The sequence below is a fragment of the Diplotaxodon limnothrissa genome, linkage group LG22, assembly GCF_057381915.1.
Source record: "Diplotaxodon limnothrissa isolate DT_005_m linkage group LG22, D_limnothrissa_male_GT1.1, whole genome shotgun sequence".
NCBI classification, from domain to species: domain Eukaryota; kingdom Metazoa; phylum Chordata; class Actinopteri; order Cichliformes; family Cichlidae; genus Diplotaxodon; species Diplotaxodon limnothrissa.
Genome location: NC_140616.1, coordinates 2971920 through 2981064, shown reverse-complemented (window position 1 = coordinate 2981064; position 9145 = coordinate 2971920). Strand labels below are relative to the sequence as shown.

Genomic DNA, 9145 nt, shown 5'->3' with positions numbered 1-9145 from the left:
ATTGTGTTTTGCTTAGTATTTTTGGTTCTATGGTAATGTTTTCAGGTTACATCCTCCCAGTCTCGTCTAATTAGAATCAACTCTTCCTCCTGTCTGCCATTTCCTTGTTTCCTTGTGTGTGTATTAGTGTGTGTTTGCCTCTTTGCTCTTTGTTGGAGCATCTGCGTCTCACTGGTGTTTCATCCGCATCTCGTTTCCTGCTGGCCATCCCCTGTGTTGTCTCAGTCTCCTCACGTTTCAGGTTTGGTTTGTAGTTTTCCCCAAGTTTTGTTCACGCCATACCCGTTCCTGTTATGTGCTTCACTTACGTTAAATAAAACTCACTCCCTGAATCTGAGTCTGCGTTTGGGTCCTTCCAATAAAACCCGCAGCTGTGACAGGGAGCTTTTGTAGTGATGTATCTTAACAACTATAAAATGTAAATACTCAAATTATATTTTTGGAACTTTATTTTATTGTGTTGATTTTATTTTAATTTTAAAATTATACTATTAATATGTTATAAAGCTATGATGAAAACAATTCATATTGTTGAGTTTGTTTGTTTCAGAGTCAGAGAGCCGTGTCTCTCTACAGTCAGAGGTTTTTGTACGGCGCCTCAATGAGTTTGTATCACTGTGGTGGACTTTTGGTGGAGGAACCAGACTGCAAGTTGGAAGTAAGTCGAACTTAAACCTCTTTTATTTTATCAGATTTCTTTCTTGTGGTTATCTTGACTTTTCTGTTCAGTGTGCCAGAAAACAAAAATCATTAAAATAGTTTTTAGATCAATTTTCATGAAGACACAAAGTTAGCTTCAGAATAAATGTTAAAATCAATATTAACAAATAATATAAAACATCAGAGTTGACTTGAGGATTATTGAGATATATATATGTCTGGTTAACTCTTGAGAGCTTTTGGTTTTAATTTAGTCTGTTAGAGTCAGAGAGCCGTGTCTCTCTACAGTCAGAGGTTTTTGTGCAGCGGCTCAGTGAGTTTGTATCACTGTGGTGGACATTTGGTGGAGGAACCAGACTGAATGTTGGAAGTAAGATTATAATGTTTTTAAAGAAACTACATCGAGGTTTAAATGTTAGCTTTATAACAATGAAGTATTCATGTAGAGGTAATATTATAACCATTGTACACTGGAGGCTGACTCCATCAGCTTTAATTAGATTTTATGTTGACATTTCTGACATAAAGACGATGCATTGTGTAAATAATATAAACTGTCATCAGCCTGTGATTATTTTCTAGTTTGAAATCACAGTCACTGTTTCTAAGATGAATTAAATGTAACTGTCCTCAAGTTAAACAGAGTGAAGATAAAGATTTCTGGTCTTTTACTTAGTCAGTAAAAATGTAGAATTTGCTTAGAAATCATAAAAGCACTACAATAAATGACTGAAACTCACATGAGGTAAGTAGAAAACTTGTGTATTATACAGAACGGAGGTTTTTGAAGATTAACATCTTGTATAATTGTTGCCATATCTGCTTCTTTTATTGCCAGAAGTTAAAGATGGGCATTTGACAGTGTGCAGCACGTCTGGTGTTTCTGTTGTAGCAGATATCATTTCAAATGTCATTAAAATCATGTAAGCAGTAAAAGAAATTAATCCACATCATTCAAGTAGTGCTATTAAGTTTCTTATCTCCAACAAGTGATGTGTTATAGATAACTGATGACTTTGAAGCTAAAATAGTTTTGTAAATGTTTCCACATCTGCTTCTTTTATTTCCAGTGTAGTTTGAACATATTTCAGCTCAAACTGTGTGATGATTCTCTCTGTGCTGATTTGCATGAGAGGTTTCTGAAAGGGAAGTGAAACAATGTGTGAGTGAATGACTGGTGGAGCAGAAAAAACACCTGACAGAAACTTCTTAACGGAGAAATTCAAATTGTGGTTCCTGTCCTCTAAGCTGATTGGTGTTTCCTAGGTGATGCCCGCCCCGCCCTGAAGGTGCTGGGTCCCTCCAGTGAGGAGCTGAAACAGGGGGAGGCCACGCTCATGTGTGTGGCCAACAAGGGCTTCCCCTCAGACTGGAGTCTGTCCTGGAAGGTGGATGGCAGTGGCAGCATCAGCTGGGAGGAGAGCAGGAGCCCCGTGGTGCAGGAGAACGACGGCCTCTACAGCTGGAGCAGCACCCTGAGGCTCCCTGCAGACCACTGGATGAAGGTGGGCTCTGTGACCTGTGAGGCCACGAGGGGCTCCCACACTCTGGTCTCAGAGCCACTGATGAGAGACCAGTGTCCCCAGTCCTGAACTATATGTGACTTTTATGCTGGTCTTACTTTCACACTGCATTCTGTAGCTTTTTTTCCAATTTCTTCTCTCATTTTTGATTTGCTTTGTTTAAAGTTTAAAGTTTGTTTAAAGTTTTAAAGAATAAAAAAAATCTACATTAAATAAGAATCGAGTGTTTGTCTTACTTTTGTGGTGATGTCAATATTAAACTCTAAATAATGATTTCCAGGATTCTTATTGGAAACCAGTGTGCTATCTGTAGAAAGTCAATATGAGTCAGTAGAATTAAGCCACTTTGAATACATGAAGTAAAGCAAAGTTTATGTTAAAGAATAAGTGCGAAGGGGAATTGATAAGAACTTAGAGATTATGATTTTATTACTGAGAATATTGAGCGACACCGCCGTTATTCATGCAAAGTCATTGCATGCTGTTTAATGAATGTTTCAGCATGTTGTAGCTTGTTATATAAAGCAATTTGAGTTCTCAGGTGGAGTAGAAAAGCACAATATAAGAATGAGTCAAATGATCAGTGTTGAGGTATCTTAAAGTATTCTATTATGCAGAGTACTTTTTTAAAGTAATGCAGTACATTATTTTGGTGTTTTTCTGTAAAATCACCTGAAACACACCATCTCATAACTATCATTTAACAATAAGAACTTATAGGCTACAGTCCCTCATGCTAATATAAATCCCTATCCTAATGAGGACACACATACAGTGGCTTGCAAAAGTATTCGGCCCCCTTGAACTGTCCCACATTTTGTCACATTACAGCCACAAACATGAATCAATTTTATTGGAATTGCAAGACAAAGTTATCAGACTAGTATTGAACAGCAAAAAAGAAAAAAATCTACAAACCTGAGAAAATTGGACTTAAAGTTTCTATTGGAAGTATTTATATAAGTTATGCAGACAATTGTGACTCACTGATTTTGGTGATTTATTGTGTTTTTTTTCTCGTTCTTTAGGAAATGTTTTCATAGTGAGCAATATTCAGGAATTGGTTCACATGTATTTGAGCTGCTATGAAGCAGAGGTCAAAGGTCAATATTTAATTGACTGAGATACAGATAGATTTCCAACTTCTTTTTTTTTCACTCAACATTTTCACTCTATCACTCTGTGTGTGTGTGTGTGTGTGTGTGTGTGTGTGTGTGTGTGTGTGTGTGTGTGTGTGTGTGTGTGTGTGTGTGTGTGTGTGTGTGTCCTCAGTGAACTGTATCAGTCTCTGCAGTATCTTCCAGCTGCAGCAGTCACTTCAGTTTCTGTTCAGTCTGACTGAGGGAGGTTTTTGTACGACTGTTTTTCACTGTGTGAACACATGCTGACTGTTGATATAATGCTGACCTACACAGTAATAAACTGCTGCATCTTCAGCCTGGACTCCACTGATGGTCAGAGTGAAGTCAGAGTTTGATCCACTGCCTGTAAAACGAGCTGGAATCCCTGAATATTGTCTGCTAGCATAGTAAATGAGCAGTTTAGGAACTCCTCCATCTTTCTGTTGGTACCAGGCTAAATAGTTGGAGCTATAAACATCCTGACTGGTCGTACACTTGATGCTCACAGTTCCTCCCACAGCAGAGCTCACTGCTCCAGGCTGAGTCACTGTGATCTGTCCTCTGGACTCTGAGGACACAGAGACAAAAACATAAAGCAGCTTCATGGTTTTGTGGGCTTCATTTCAGAGGGACAGATGTTGATAGAGGAGAGGAGTTTGATTCTCTGGACTTTACCTGTGAAGCAGCAGCAGAGGAGAGTCCAGATGAGGACGCAGATCAAAGTCATGTTTTTGATGAGGAGGATTTCTGTGGCTTCTGTTGTGATGAAGGACAGCTGTCAGTCATCCAGTGTTCAACTCTCAGGACTATAAACTCTCCCAGAGCACTGGAGCATGGTGCTGCTGATGCAAAGTGCCTCTCTATGGAAATGAACTGACTGACTTGGATCAGTGTGACGATGCTGTTTATCAGGAATGATTCAATCCATCGTAGTATTGAGCAGATATATCAGTTTGTTCTTCAGAATATTCTTATTCCAAAATTTTTTCTATTATTTAAATGTTTTGTTTTATGGTTCATTGATGGATTCACATGTTTATCATAATATTTAGTAAGAATATATCTGGATTAATTTAAAATATGAATTAACGAGGTCACAGGTTCATGCTGTAGAGTAGCTGAGCTTAGTCTCAGAGAGTGAGGAGCTCAGACATGTGGAGGTACAGTCACTGCTCTTTGCTTCAAAGGACTTCTTATAAAACACAAACAGACACAATCAGTATCTTTTAAACGAGGCTGTTATCTCTGACAGCACTACCTATAACACCTCTTTCTGTAGCTATGATCACAACCATGTGACATGTAACAGCGGGGCAGATCAAGCATCGTTGTTCACTGCTGTTGATGTTTTTTTAATCACGAATTACAAACAATTACACAACTGAATTCCAGCTTTATTCAAATGAATAAAATTAAGTAATAAAACCCATCATGATAGAATCTCTGTTATCATCACGGACACTTTAAGTTCAAGAACATGTACCTGGATAAAAGCTGCTGTTGGAGGTAAAATCCTCAGACTGAACTTGGGACCTTCACATTTCTAATTCTTACAGAATTTAATGAGCAGAAACAAACAACTGATTGTTTAGAATTTATGATTGTTCAGCACTTTTCTGCACCTTACTGAGTGCTTACATTTGAGTCTTTCATGCTACTCTGTATACAAATCTGTACATCTGTGTCCATAACAGAGAGAGCCAAAATGGGTATGTTTGATTTGCCTTCTGTGGCGGAGGTGTGGTCCTTGGCTCATCTGCAGGGGAGGAGTGGTACAGTGAGCTCAAGGGGGCGGTGCCGGGAGGCAGGTGAGCCACAGGTGGTGGCGACTGACTGATGACGCTGTCTCTTTCTGTTTCTCTATATAGTGAAGACAGAGTCGAGCGGGGACGGGGAGAGCTGGACTGGAACAGACTGTGTTCCTTGAGTTCATAACTGTCAGTAAAACGCAATAATAGTGAGCACAATCATCGTGTGTGTTGTGTACTTTTACACCTTTCTAACAATCCTATTTATGTGAAGTTGGGATAAGGTTCCAAGAAACTTAAAACCTCTGTGAAGTGTGAGTGAGGTCAAAGGTCATGAAGCTCAAGTGTCAGCATTATAAGTTAGCTTTTTAGGAGTTTCACCATTTTTCTGTTGGTAACAGAACACGTCATTACCTTCATCTACCCCATGATTGGTTGTAAATCTGAGGGTGATGGAGACCAATAAACTTCTTTTGATGAAATAATACACACTATGTTTGTTGACTCCAGAAACACCAACAGTGACATCTGGAGGAGGTTCCCCACATGTTTTATTTTTTTGGGGGTTTTTTGTAATGTGCGTTACACGTGTGGCATGCCACTATACTGTGGAGAACAACAGTCACTTATGGGGAAAAATGCTCGTCCCAAACGAGTTTAAAGGCATTTGAGTCTCAAAAAGTGGTTTTAGTGTCAGGGTTACAGTTAGGTTATAGTTAGGCATTTACTTTTGATGGTTAAGGTTATAGTAAGCAGTTAGGAAAAGCATTATGTCAATTAGATATCCTCACTAAGATATGAAACCCAGTGTATTTCTTTGAGTGTGTGTACTCAGTCAACTGTATCAGTCTCTGCACTTGAGAGAGGTTTTTGTATGATGGCTTTTCACTGTGTGAACACATTCTGGCTGTTAATGTAGTGATCACTCTGACAGTAATAAACTGCTGCATCTTCAGCCTGGACTCCACTGATGGTCAGAGTGGAGTCAGAGTTTGATCCACTGCCTGTAAAACGAGCTGGAATCCCTGATTGTCGAGTGCTAGCATAGTAAATGAGCAGTTTAGGAACTCCTCCATCTTTCTGTTGGTACCAGGCTAAAAGATGGTAGTTGCTCCAAACACGAACATCCTGACTGGTCGTACACTTGATGCTCACAGATCCTCCCACAGCAGAGCTCACTGCTCCAGGCTGAGTCACTGTGATCTGTCCTCTGGACTCTGAGGACACAGAGACAAAAACATAAAGCAGCTTCATGGTTTTGTGGGCTTCATTTCAGAGGGACAGATGTTGATAGAGGAGAGGAGTTTGATTCTCTGGACTTTACCTGTGAAGCAGCAGCAGAGGAGAGTCCAGATGAGGACGCAGATCAAAGTCATGTTTTTGATGAGGAGGATTTCTGTGGCTTCTGTTGTGATGAAGGACAGCTGTCAGTCATCCAGTGTTCAACTCTCAGGACTATAAACTCTCCCAGAGCACTGGAGCATGGTGCTGCTGATGCAAAGTGCCTCTATGGAAATCATCTGACTGACACAATGAAATCCTTCCTGCTTTTTCTGTCTGAATTAATGATGTCTTTTCTGTTTTTGCTTAGTTTCCTATTAATTGGTATTAAAAATTACTCAAAATTTAATTTGCTGTTTCCATATGGATTACAGTTACAGTTAATGTGTAACCTGCCCCTTACCCTGGGACAGCTGGGTAAAGCTCCAGCCTCTCCAGAATCCTGTCAGATAAGATCACAGATTGAAATAGAAAGTGTGACATCATCAATATTTTTTATAACTTTCATTTGATGCTTTTTTTTTATATATAAATTTGTTGTCCCAACAGCTAATTTAGGAAATTATATCGGTGACTCATAACTGAATGATCAGTCATTCAGTGTTTAACAGAACGGCTTATTCATTTATTAATGTCAATAGTAAATGATCAACTGTAATGAATATTATCCGTAGTGTCCATCTTAACACAAGGTCACTCTTCTGAAAAGAAAAACAAATTATCATCAAGAGAACTAAAACCATGAATAACAATAATCAAGAAATATAAATTAAACACAGAACACTTGGTCACAGACCAATGAAAGCTATTTTGATTGAAAACATATATTATGTTGTTTAATTTATAATGACGCAGAGTTGGTAAAAGAGGAAGAATTTATAGATTATCTGGGATGAAGAATAGTTGAGTTCTTTAAAATAAATAACACAAAAACATCTGCCTTCATTGAATGAAAGCATTGAATTAATAAAAATATTTATATTTTTATTGAGATTCATAAAAAGCTTTATTACTTAAAGAAGTACAACAAATCAGACTGCTTATGTAATGGAGTTATTTCTAGGAAAACGTCTGTCAGAAGATTGATCCACAGAGGGAGAAATAGCCATATGCTATGAGATGATGAATTAATGACGTTTGAAGCAAATGCTTAAATTTACAACACGTGTTCTTTGGTCAACCCAGGTAACTGTTGGTATGACAATATATAAAGTATGGATATATTATAATGAGGCTGTTATTACACATTATGTTGAAAACAGCAAAGCTTTTGGAGAATTTCACCAGCCATTTGTACAGTACTGCACTTAAAACAACACAGAAGAGCTACTGATTGAAGGTGTCAAACTTGGATCAGTCTGACGATGCTGTTTATCAGGAATATTTCAATCCATCGTAGTATTGAGCAGATATATCAGTTTGTTCTTCAGAATATTCTTATTCCAAAATTTTTTCTATTATTTAAATGTTTTGTTTTATGGTTCATTGATGGATTCACATGTTTATCATAATATTTAGTAAGAATATATCTCGATTAATTAAAAATATGAATTAACGAGGTCACAGGTTCATGCTGTAGAGTAGCTGAGCTTAGTCTCAGAGAGTGAGGAGCTCAGACATGTGGAGGTACAGTCACTGCTCTTTGCTTCAAAGGACTTCTTATAAAACACAAACAGACACAATCAGTATCTTTTAAACGAGGCTGTTATCTCTGACAGCACTACCTATAACACCTCTTTCTGTAGCTATATGATCACAACCATGTGACATGTAACAGTGGGGCAGATCAAGCATCGTTGTTCACTACTGTTGATGTTTTTTTAATCACAAATTACAAACAATTACACAACTGAATTCCAGCTTTATTCAAATGAATAAAATTAAGTAATAAAACCCATCATGATAGAATCTCTGTTATCATCACAGACACTTTAAGTTCAAGAACATGTACCTGGATAAAAGCTGCTGTTGGAGGTAAAATCCACAGACTGAACAGAGTTTCATCATGTTATTTTTGCACTATTATGTTCCGCCACATGTTGTTATTACATGAGTTGATTAAGGTAAGCATTAGGCTGACATCTGGGGCCAGAGCTGAAACTCTCCTGGGCCAGCACAGGACCACCATTGTATCTGCAGCTGGCCTTGTGCTGGCCCATGTGTGGGCCACCTCTGGCAAACCTGATCTGGGCCACCAAAGGGCCGTCATTCTTTGCAGTATGTGGGCCATGTGTAAGCACCTTGTGTGGGCCAGATCAGGGCCATAACAATTTTACTGTGTGGGTAATAGTTTATGTTACACTTCTTTTGCCCCGGATCACATTTTATTCACTACTGTTGTGTTTCTACCTCATTGTAAATAAAGTCATTGTCCACACGACAGCTCGGAGTCTGTTTTGGGTTCACTCCACGCTCTGGCGACAGCCCTGACACTTGATTAGATGTTATGGCTTTGTTCCACTGCGGTTATCAAAGGTCATGACTAAGATTCATCTTGGTATCTGTTACTGGCCCACGTTTGTTCTTTAGTTAATTATATATTTGCAAGTTGAAAACAACATGCATGAGATAGCAGTGGGACACATATTTGTGTTGAAGGGCTTTATTTTGTGTGTGTGTGTCCTCAGTGAACTGTATCAGTCTCTGCAGTATCTTCCAGCTGCAGCAGTCACTTCAGTTTCTGTTCAGTCTGACTGAGGGAGGTTTTTGTACGACTGTTTTTCTCTGTGTGAACACAGCTTGACTGTTCAGCCAGTGAAAACTCTGACAGTAATAAACTGCTGCATCTTCAGCCTGGATTCCACTGATGGTC

General features: G+C 38.7%; 2 pseudogenes; one reads left to right on the top strand and one right to left on the bottom strand.

Annotated features, from left to right (window-relative positions):
- The first annotated feature begins 601 nt into the window (after positions 1–601).
- Positions 602–2282, top strand: LOC146609153 (Ig kappa-b4 chain C region pseudogene; annotated as a pseudogene).
- Positions 2283–3549: 1267 nt separating this feature from the next.
- Positions 3550–4031, bottom strand: LOC146609152 (Ig kappa chain V region 2717 pseudogene; annotated as a pseudogene).
- Between the last annotated feature and the right edge of the window lie 5114 nt (positions 4032–9145).